Genomic DNA, 12041 nt, shown 5'->3' with positions numbered 1-12041 from the left:
AATTTTTTTTTCAACTACATTCTATTCGGCCTTTGATTACCTTCCAAATGAAACAAAAATTACGAAAAACGAATGAAATTTGCTCGAGTTATATGTAAAATACACATAGAGCCCTAGTAGCGGCCTTAGTCCGAGGACCCAAATTTAATTTTTTTCAACAACATTCTATTCGGCCTTTGATTACCTTCCAAATGAAACAAAAATTACGAAAAACGGATGAAATTTGCTCGAGTTATATGTAAAATACACATAGGGCCCTAGTAACGGCCTTAGTCCGAGGACCCAAATTTAATTTTTTTTCAACAACATTCTATTCGGTGTTCGATTATCTTTCAAATGAAACAAAAATTACGAAAAACGGATGAAATTTACTCGAGTTGTATGTAAAATACGCATAGGGCCCTAGTAGCGGCCTTAGTCCGAGGACCCAAATTTTTTTTTTCAGCAACATTCTATTCGGTGTTCGATTATCTTTCAAATGAAACAAAAATTACGAAAAACGGATGAAACTTACTCGAGTTGTATGTAAAATACGCATAGGGCCCTAGTAGCGGCCTTAGTCCGAGGACCCAAATTTAATTTTTTTTCAACAACATTCTATTCGGCCTTTGATTATCTTCCAAATGACACAAAAATTACGAAAAACGAATGAAATTTACTCGAGTTCAATGTAAAATACACATAGGGCCCTAGTAGTGGCCTTAGTCCAAGGACCCAAATTTAATAATTTTTCAACAACTTTCTATTGGGCGTTCGATTACCTTCCAAATGAAACAAAAATTACGAAAAACGGATTAAATTTACTTGAGTTCTATGTAAAATACACATAGGGCCCTAGTAGCTTTTCACTTCTAAGGCCCTAACTCACGGTCCACTCACCCGATTTTAAAAAACTTTTTTTTCCTGGATTGGTATTGACAATACCTATCATTTACATTTCCATCGTTTATTTTGCCATAAATATCACCAAAAGACCTTAAATCACTTAGGTGGCCCTAACTCACGAAGGGCCGACCCGAATATGCCCATCTTCGAACTTAGCCTCACTATTTTGACTATCTTTCAGGGAAAAAAAAATTTGATATCGGATTTGATTTACTCAAGATATCGACGTGACGGACAGACGGACAGACGGACAGACGGCCCAAATTTTTATTGCGGATTCGTCATCTATGAACATAGGCAAACACTTTGCCCTTACCGTCTGCTTCGAATTCCATCAATTACACACGGCATCGTAATCCTATAAGCCCCTTTGTACTTCGTACGGGGCTAAAAATTCCCATGGATTCAAGGTGGACAGGTGGCGACTCATTGAAGTTGAAAAATGACGATCTTTGAAAGGTTCTACAGGCGTGGATACTTGAGTCACAGAGGTGGTAATTAGTTGTACAAGTAGAGGGACATTAGCTCAACCAATATCCAATAAATTACTTTTCCAAATATTCTACATAGCAACTTTATAGTGGTTCAAAATTTTTCTCTCTTTTTTGGCCATATTAGTGAAACTCAGCAACACCTAAGTCACACTCATGATAGTTTTTCGCAGCCAAACTGCTTAGATTTGTTTTGCTGTTAGTCTCAGCTTTCCAACAACACCCCACTTGCTATATCTCTGTTCAACAATGCCGTTCTATTGAGTGCCTAAGTGAGGTAAGTCCATCTACGACGAAATTTTAAGCATGACTTCAGAAAACGGTAATAGAGGCCAAATATCAGTAAAATTTTGCTTTTTTTATGTAGTTTAATAATTCTATTTTTAAATCGCAATCAAACAAATCATCCCCACCGTGTTCTGAAGTCATGCTTAAAATTTCGTCGTAGATGGACTTACCTCACTTAGGCACTCAATATTCTTTGAGAAACGCCAAAAAATCTACTTCATATATCCTTAACATGACTTTGGAAAGTCAAAAAAATTTCGAATTCATCAAATTTAATCCAAAATCTCATGTTTTAAAACTCCTGAAATGCTCCTTAAATTATCGAAATATCCTCCTTTATTCCTTAAAAAGGAGGCCGAATTTTGAGTGGGCTCCCTGAACTTTTTGACTTCTCCCCCTTAACTCCAACGACCCCCAAATCGATAGATAGATAAATACTTAGTTAATTTATTATTTCACTTTTCGTATCATTTGTATGGGAAAACACGATCAAAACATTGACTGTGGATGTTTAAATTTGAAACCGACAGCAATGTTTTGATGTGTATCTTCCACACACGTATACATTTCCGAAATTTCCTTAACACTTAGCCGTTCACAAAAATATTTGGCTATTTGCAATGTTTAACGCACTTAAAATCCCGAATAATGCACAAAGTTTAGCAGAAATTTTCCCACATCACAACCGATTCAAATTGACACAAGAATAATGAATGAGAGAACAATACTACGCGAACAGTGGTTCTGACATTTGAATTTTGGCTGCTCATTACCGTACCATTTAAAAATGTGACCAGCAGCTTCAATTCCAATGCATCAAGATTTCACAATTTTACTTTAAATTTCAGAAATAAATATGAGGATATTGTGTGTATTTCAAGATACAATGTCAACAATTCTTGGGAAGGGTCAGCATCGCAAAAAATGTGTACATTTATCTTCTCGATTTTGTTAACTGCTCGTTTGAATTTTTTATGGTGCGAATGTGAGCACCCCGAATCAAAAGTGTCAGAATTTTATTGAATAAAAACTTTGCTGGACAACTAGCGCCACTGTTGTTCATTAAATTAAGTATTTTTGTCCCACAATTCAACCCAAAACTAGTCCCAAAACAGAAAACATGTTAGTTTTCACTTTTCAACGGTTGTAGGCTAATAATGGCCCATAAATAAGAATGGAATTTTCAAAAGTTGGAAAAATCCCATATCTTGGGAGCTGGAGCCACTTGTGACGCAAATTTCTTGTTGTAAAATTTTCTTTCACAAATTTTTTGAGTCAATTTTTTGTTGATAAAACTTTTGCGTACGATGCACAATGCGTCACCCTCAACGATATCAGTTATAAGTAAGATAAAGGACTTTCGTCACATTTACCCTTAAAGGGTTTTTTGACTGATTTCATAAACGCCTCAAACAGCATCACATTACTTTAAACGCTTAAACGCTGGCACCCTCAGCTTTCAAACGATATCAAACACTCTACCTCCCAATCAAAGGATCTATGACTTGTGATGTGAGATATGTGGTGGGACCCAATTTCAAGCAAATTTCAAAATATGTGAGAGGTAAGTGGAAAAGCCGCAAAAAACATTTTTAAATGGATATTGGTTAGAAAACGGAAGCTGTCAAAAGCTGGCTCACCCAAAATAATTAAAATCGTTTTTGTTTTGTCTTTTTCAGTGACCTCTCATACATTTCAAAATTTGCTTGAAATTGGGTCCCACCACATATCTCACATCACAAGTCATACATCCTTTGATCGGGAGGTAGAGTGTTTGGTATCGTTTGAAAGCTGAAGGTCCCAGCTAAGCGTTTAAAGTAATCTGGTGCTGTGTGAGGCGTTTATGGCATTTGTGGGGTCTGTCAAAGTCGCCGAAGAAGGGTTCATGCAAAAGGGTCCAAATTTTCGATGAAAACTGAAACTAGTTGCCATTCCAAAAACTTTTTCATCGTTAAAAGTTTGGAAACTGAACGTGCAACGATAATAGCGAAGAAAAAAAAACTTTTTCGAACCAATTTTAAAAATTACTTAACTTCCCTCAGTTTTAAAGTATCATTTTTAAGAAAGTTCGGAAAAACTGCGGGAAAAACGGAAGATTCTGTAAATTTTTTTTCACTAAAAAAAACTTTGAACCTTCAGCTTTCGTTTGAGCCCAATATCACCTGTGTTGCTTCTATTTCCGCTACACAGAAATTCATCAAGGTTGCCTTTGCATCGTAAACTTCAACCGGATGTAGATGGCGCTAGAGGTCACTTTTTCAAAGTCTCCTAATCGTTTTGGAATCCCCAAAATTTAATATTAATGGTAAAAAATTCACGCTTTTATACCAAAATGCACCAAAAAATGTATTTTGTTCAACTAGTGAGCCCTACTAAAAAATTTGAGGAAACTTGAAATAAGTGAAGAAAAATATTTGCAAGAAAATCTCTAAAAATGACAAAATTTCAAATAAAATCGTTCAGATTTTTGTAAATGGCGCTCGTTACAAAGACCTAGTCAGGAAATGTGGAAATGGATAAAGCTTGAAGCGAAGCTAAATGAAAAATATGACGAAATTACAGCGCTAAGGGAAGCGTACCGAAAATATCTAAAATAAACTGGGCTCAAAATAAGTTTTTATATTCTGTGTGGTTCAAGAGTTTTTTGTTCCACACGACCCACAGCGCTTTGAAAGCTAATTTAATAACCATGTCCTGCTGCCCTCTCATTCAATTTAGTCGAAGCTATCAGTTTCACTTGAGACAATACATACAAATTTTTCTGTTGAAAAATTACTGTACCAACTACATAAATACCGACCGATTTAAATGAAAAGTGATACAAGTCAGGTTTTATTTTTAATTGATCAATTAGTTTTCGCGTTTCTTTAATAAATTCTGACGCGTTACGTGATTGTAGAGTTAGGCTTTACTTTTCACAAATCAATTTCTTCTATCTTAGTTTTTACTTAGCTTATGTATCAATCGAGTCCGCTGGTAATGTTTTATGTTCTCATATACCTAATGTAGGACAAAATACAAAATTCCTAAGAACTAACCGAAGAATAAAACATTTTAGGATTGTTAATAGTCTACGTTCTACAATATGAAAATGTAACGACATTTTAGTGGACAACATACCGCGGCGATTATGGAAAGTTCAGTTAGAACAGACATCTGAAAAGAATTGCGATAATCGCTTTTCGACGAACACACACTTGGTGTATGACATTTCTTTTATTTATTATCATTGTTGTGCAAGTGTCAACCAATTCTGTTTTTCTTGTGAGGTTTGATCTGTGAGTTAGATAAATAATTTTGTTTTCAACTATTTTCCCTAAGAAAAAGTATGCAGAAAAGGCAAATTCAAATGTTGCACTGTCGTTTTATTTAAAATTTCGACAGTCAACGGTTTGATTATCTTTTCTCATGCGAATCGCGAGTGTGGAATTTTTTGTCTTTTATGCTGACTTACAAAATGTTCGTCTTTTTCGTCTTTTTGGTGGCCAAAATGAAATTATAATGAAATTTCCAGAGTTTTAGTTCTGAAAGTTATCTAATGAAACATCGGACAAGCAGAATATTAGCAACATATTTTTTGTTGTAATTTTTCATGCTCGGACAAGCAGAAGCTTTCAATAGAGAAGTGGATTTACAATTATATTTACAATCGCCAAACAAATGCTCGATCTCGTCAAATCTTTTAGTATATCCAACGCTGCGCAGGCCCGTAGCTAGAGGGGGGGCATTGCCCTCCCTGGCATATCTCTTCATGAAGGCTGCACAATCGTCTAGGTGTATTGTGCATTCAACACGAAGGCTGCACAATCGTCTAGGTGTATTGTGCATTCAACAGGAAGGTTGCACAATCGTCTAGGTGTATTGTGCATTCAACAGGAAGGTTGCACAATCGTCTAGGTGTATTGTGCATTCAACAGGAAGGTTGCACTATGCATCTGGACGATTGTGCAACTTTCCTGTTGAATGCACAATACACCTAGACGATTGTGCAGCTTTCGTGTTGAATGCACAATACACCTAGACGATTGTGCAGCCTTCGTATTGAATGCACAATATACCTAGACGATTGTGCAACTTTCCTGTTGAATGCACAATACACATAGACGATTGTGCAGCCTTCGTGTTGAATGCACAATACACCTAGACGATTGTGCAGCCTTCGTGTCGAATGCATAATACACCTAGACGATTGTGCAACTTTCCTGTTGAATGCTCATTACACATAGACGATTGTGCAACTTTCCTGTTGGATAAATACGTAGTCGAAGTGCACAATCGACTTCGATGATCTTGCAATGCATTTGACTCGCCTTTCAACTCCATCTAACGATTGTGCTATGCTTTAGATTGATGCACAATCGAATTCGATGATTGTGCAATGCATCCGACAACACAAAAAGGACAAAATTACATAATTAGTCATAAATTTCAAACAATTTTCAGGTCAATCGTCGGAAGCAAGTACTATGGACGATGAGATTCGATTGTGCATCCAACTGGAATTTGCATAATCGTCTAGCTGCATTGTGTAATCAACTAGAAGGTTGTACAATCGTTTAGACGATTGTCCAACATTCCTATTGGATACACAATACATACAGACGATTGTGCAACTTTCCTGTTGGATGCACAATATATTGTGTTACCTATAACACTTATAACATTGTAAAACCTTCGTGTTGGATGCACAATACACCTAGACGTTTGTGCAACCTTCCTGTTCGATGCCAAATACACCTAGACGATTGTGCAGCCTTCCTGTTCAACTCGCACACGAGTTATATAAAGTCGCACACAAGTTCTATAAACTCGCACACGAGTTCTATAAACTCGCACACGAGTTCTATAAGCTCGCACACGAGTTATATAAAATCGCACACGAGTTATATAAAATCGCACACAAGTTCTATAAACTCGCACACAAGTTCTATAAACTCGCACACGAGTTCTATAAAATCGCACACGAGTTCTATAAACTCGCACACGAGTTCTATAAACTCGCACACGAGTTCTACAAACTCGCACACGAGTTCTATAAACTCGCACACGAGTTCTATAAACTCGCACACGCGTTCTATAAACTCGCACACGCGTTCTATAAACTCGCACACTAGTTCTATAAACTCGCACACGAGTTCTATAAACTCGCACACGAGTTCTATAAGCTCGCACACGAGTTCTATAAGCTCGCACACGAGTTCTATAAGCTCGCACACGAGTTCTATAAGCTCGCACACGAGTTCTATAAACTCGCACCTAGACGATTGTGCAATCTTCCTGTTCAACTCGCACACGAGTTCTATAAACTCGCACACGAGTTCTATAAACTCGCACACGCGTTCTATAAACTCGCACACGCGTTCTATAAACTCGCACACTAGTTCTATAAACTCGCACACTAGTTCTATAAACTCGCACACGAGTTCTATAAACTCGCTCACACAATATAATTCGTGCGAGATTCCCTCACAGAGGGAATCTCGCACTGTGCGAAATTCACCTACAAGGGGGAATCTCGCACACTCCAAAAATGGCCCGTGTGCGAGATTCCCCGTACTCCTTTTCTCGAAGAGATTTTTGTTGGGATTAAGTATAAACTTCGACTAGGTTGGTTCCTATGGGATGACAGATGATTCCTCTGGCACTTCCTAACTTCCATTGGAATTTTTGATGGATTTGGGATTTGGGGACATGAGGGTCTTTATACTGATTCTTATTTATGTTTTTTTCATTATTTTTAATTTATTTACCACATAGCCAACAAAGGTTCGCTAGCCTGATGGTTGTATGGAACACACTACCACTAGTCCCCGGAACGTCAGGAAAATTTAACGAAATACATGGGCCAAATTGTTTCCTCATACATTTCTTCAAATTTTCCTGACGTTATGGAAACCAATGGTAGTACGTTTCATACTCAGGGCACCGAGGCCAATCTAGCGCACTATGCAACCATCAGGCTACAAAGCTTATTTTTTCAATTGTGGTGTAAATCATAAAAAACAAGGCATCAGAACAGTCGGAGCGTTTGCTGCGACTTAGCCCCGTACAACCCGTAATCCTATTTCGTTCGCAACCATAATACGTCCGTAGCCCTAATAAGCCCGGAACCCTAATACGTCTACAACCCTCTAATGCGTCTGTTACCAAAATGCAAGTCAAGTTGGGCATTGTCAAATTTACTGAAACTGTTCATTTTTAAAATTGCGCATAGCGCAATTACGAAAGCCCGTACGAAGTACCTTTCAAATAAAACCAACAATTTACGACATTATTTTAGAAACCCAAAATTTTTTGCCAACTTTCCATTGGGTATTCAATTACCTCTCAAATGAAACAAAAACTAGCAAAATCGGTTGAGATTTACTCGATTTATGTGCAAAAAGCACTTAGGGCCGAGTAGCGGCCTTAGTCCAAGGGCCCAAATTTGAAACTTTTTTTGCCATCATTCTATTCGGCATTCAATTATCTCTCAAATGAAACAAAAACTAGCAAAATCGGATGAGATTTACTTGATTTATGTGCAAAAAACACTTAGGGCCGAGTAGCGGCCTTAGTCCAAGGGCCCAAATTTGAAACTTTTTTCGCCACGTTCTTTTCGGTATTCAATTACTTTCCATAAAAAACTAAATCTAGCAAAATCGGATGAGATTTACTCGATTTATGTGCAAAAAACACTTAGGGCCGAGTAGCGGCCTTAGTCCAAGGGTCCAAATTTGAAACATTTTTCGCCACTTCTTTTCGGTATTCAATTACCTTCCATAAAAAACTAAATCTAGCAAAATCGGATGAGATTTACTCGATTTATGTGCAAAAAACACTTAGGGCCGAGTCGCGGCCTTAGTCCAAGGGCCCAAATTTGAAACTTTTTTCGCCATCATTCTATTCGGCATTCAATTATCTCTCAAATGAAACAAAAACTAGCAAAATCGGATGAGATTTACTCGATTTATGTGCAAAAAACACTTAGGGCCGAGTAACGACCTTTGAGCCCTCCCAACAAGCCCACGTTGCATCTTACCCAAAAACAATGTTCAGCAACTTTGTTCTACTCGTCAATACCTTTCATTTGATATATCACAAGCAGCTATTGCGTGCGTATTTCGGTAGATATCGTCGAAAGACTGAAAAACACCAGGGCCCTAGCTGTAAATAAAACCAACAATTTACGACATTATTTTAGAAACCCAAAATTTTTTGCCAACTTTCCATTGGGTATTCAATTACCTCTCAAATAAAACAAAAATTAGCAAACTCGGATGATATTTACTCGATTTATGTGCAAAAAACACTTAGGGCCGAGTAGCGGCCTTAGACCAAGGGCCCAAATTTAAAACTTTTTTTCCACCATTCTATTCGGCATTCAATTATCTCTCAAATGAAACAAAAACTAGCAAAATCGGTTGAGATTTTCTCAATTTATGTGCAAAAAACACTTAGGGCCGAGTAGCGGCCTTAGTCCAAGGACCCAAATTTAAAACTTTTTTTGCTATAATTCTATTCGGCATTCCATTATCTCTCAAATGAAACAAAAACTAGCAAAATCGGATGAGATTTACTCGATTTATGTGCAAAAAACACTTAGGGCCGAGTAGCGGCCTTAGTCCAAGGGACCAAATTTGAAACTTTTTTCGCCATCATTCTATTCGGCATTCAATTATCTCTCAAATGAAACAAAAACTAGAAAAATCGGATGAGATTTACTCGATTTATGTGCAAAAAACACTTAGGGCCGAGTAGCGGCCTTAGTCCAAAGGCCCAAATTTGAAACTTTTTTTGCCGTCATTCAATTCGGCATTCAATTATCTCTCAAATGAAACAAAATCTAGCAAAATCGGATGAGATTTACTCGATTTATGTTCAAAAAACACTTAGGGCCGAGTAGCGGCCTTAGTCCAAGGGTCCAAATTTGAAACTTTTCTCGCCACGTTCTTTTCGGTATTCAATTACCTTCCATAAAAAACTAAATCTAGCAAAATCGGATGAGATTTACTCGATTTATGTGCAAAAAACACTTAGGGCCGAGTAGCGGCCTTAGTCTAAGGGCCCAAATTTGAAACTTTTTTCTCCACGTTATTTTCGGTATTCAATTACCTTCCATAAAAAACTAAATCTAGCAAAATCGGATGAGATTTACTCGATTTATGTGCAAAAAACACTTAGGGCCGAGTAGCGGCCTTAGTCTAAGGGCCCAAATTTGAAACTTTTTTCGCCACGTTCTTTTCGGTATTCAATTACCTTCCATAAAAAACTAAATCTAGCAAAATCGGATGAGATTTACTCGATTTATGTGCAAAAAACACTTAGGGCCGAGTAGCGGCCTTAGTCTAAGGGCCCAAATCTGAAACTTTTTTCTCCACGTTATTTTCGGTATTCAATTACCTTCCATAAAAAACTAAATCTAGCAAAATCGGATGAGATTTACTCGATTTATGTGCAAAAAACACTTAGGGCCGAGTAACGACCTTTGAGCCCTCGCAACAAGCCCGGGTTGCATCCTACCCAAAAACAATGTTCAGCAACTTTGTTCTACTCGTCAATACCTTTCATTTGATATATTACAAGCAGCTATTGCGTGCGTATTTCGGTAGATATCATCGAAAGACTGAAAAACACCTATAGGGCCCTAGCTCTGGAAGGGCCGACCCTACCATGCCCATTTTCGAACTTGACCTTACTTTTGTCGATACCAATCGGGGAAAAAAAGAATTTTGAAAAAAGGTTGTGATTTGCTCCAGCTAGAGGGGTCACGGACGGACGGACGGACGGACGGACGGACATTTTTTTTATTGCGGATTCGTCATCTATGAACATAACCAAATGCTTTGCCCTTACTGTCTGCTTCCAATTCGACGTGTTACAAACGGCATATTAATCTTATAAGCCCCCAGTACTTCGTACGGGGCTAAAAATGTCCGTCCGTCCGTCCGTGACCCCTCTAGCTAGAGTAAATCACAACCTTTTTTCAAAATTCTTTTTAGCCCCGTACGAAGTACTGGGGGCTTATAAGATTAATATGCCGTTTGTAACACGTCGAATTGGAAGCAGACAGTAAGGGCAAAGCATTTGGTTATGTTCATAGATGACGAATCCGCAATAAAAAAAATGTCCGTCCGTCCGTCCGTCCGTCCGTCCATCCGTCCGTCCGTGACCCCTCTAGCTGGAGCAAATCACAACCCTTTTTCAAAATTCTTTTTTTCCCCGATTGGTATCGACAAAAGTAAGGTCAAGTTCGAAAATGGGCATGGTAGGGTCGGCCCTTCCAGAGCTAGGGCCCTATAGGTGTTTTTCAGTCTTTCGACGATATCTACCGAAATACGCACGCAATAGCTACTTGTAATATATCAAATGAAAGGTATTGACGAGTAGAACAAAGTTGCTGAACATTGTTTTTGGGTAGGATGCAACCCGGGCTTGTTGCGAGGGCTCAAAGGTCGTTACGCGGCCCTAAGTGTTTTTTGCACATAAATCGAGTAAATCTCATCCGATTTTGCTAGATTTAGTTTTTTATGGAAGGTAATTGAATACCGAAAATAACGTGGAGAAAAAAGTTTCAAATTTGGGCCCTTAGACTAAGGCCGCTACTCGGCCCTAAGTGTTTTTTGCACATAAATCGAGTAAATCTCATCCGATTTTGCTAGATTTAGTTTTTTATGGAAGGTAATTGAATACCGAAAAGAACGTGGCGAAAAACGTTTCAAATTTGCTCTCTTGGACTAAGGCCCCTACTCGGCCCTAAGTGTTTTTTGCACATAAATCGAGTAAATCTCATCCGATTTTTCTAGCTTTTGTTTCATTTGAGAGATAATTGAATGCCGAATAGAATTATAGCAAAAAAAAGTTTTACATTTGGGTCCTTGGACTAAGGCCGCTACTCGGCCCTAAGTGTTTTTTGCACATAAATTGAGAAAATCTTATCCGAATTTGCTAATTTTTGTTTTATTTGAGAGGTAATTGAATACCCAATGGAAAGTTGGCAAAAAATTTTGGGTTTCTAAAATAATGTCGTAAATTGTTGGTTTTATTTGAGAGGTACTTCGTACGGGCTTTCGTAATTGCGCTATGCGCAATTTTAAAAATGAACACTTTCAGTAAATTTGAGCATGCCCAACTTGACTTGCATTTTGGTAACAGACGCATTAGAGGGTTGTAGACGTATTAGGGGTCCGGGCGTATTACGGCTACGTTCGTATTATGGTTACGGACGAAATAGGATTACAGGTCGTACGGGGCTAAGTCGCAGCAAACGCTCCGACTGTTCTGATGCCTTGTTTTCCCCGATTGGTATCGACAAAAGTAAGGTCAAGTTCGAAAATGGGCATGGTAGGGTCGGCCCCTCCAGAGCTAGGGCCCTATAGGTGTTTTTCAGTCTTTCGA

The sequence above is a fragment of the Bradysia coprophila genome, assembly GCF_014529535.1.
Source record: "Bradysia coprophila strain Holo2 chromosome IV unlocalized genomic scaffold, BU_Bcop_v1 contig_5, whole genome shotgun sequence".
Taxonomy (NCBI): domain Eukaryota; kingdom Metazoa; phylum Arthropoda; class Insecta; order Diptera; family Sciaridae; genus Bradysia; species Bradysia coprophila.
The sequence above is the reverse complement of the archived record's forward strand: the minus strand, read 5'-3'. Positions refer to the sequence as shown.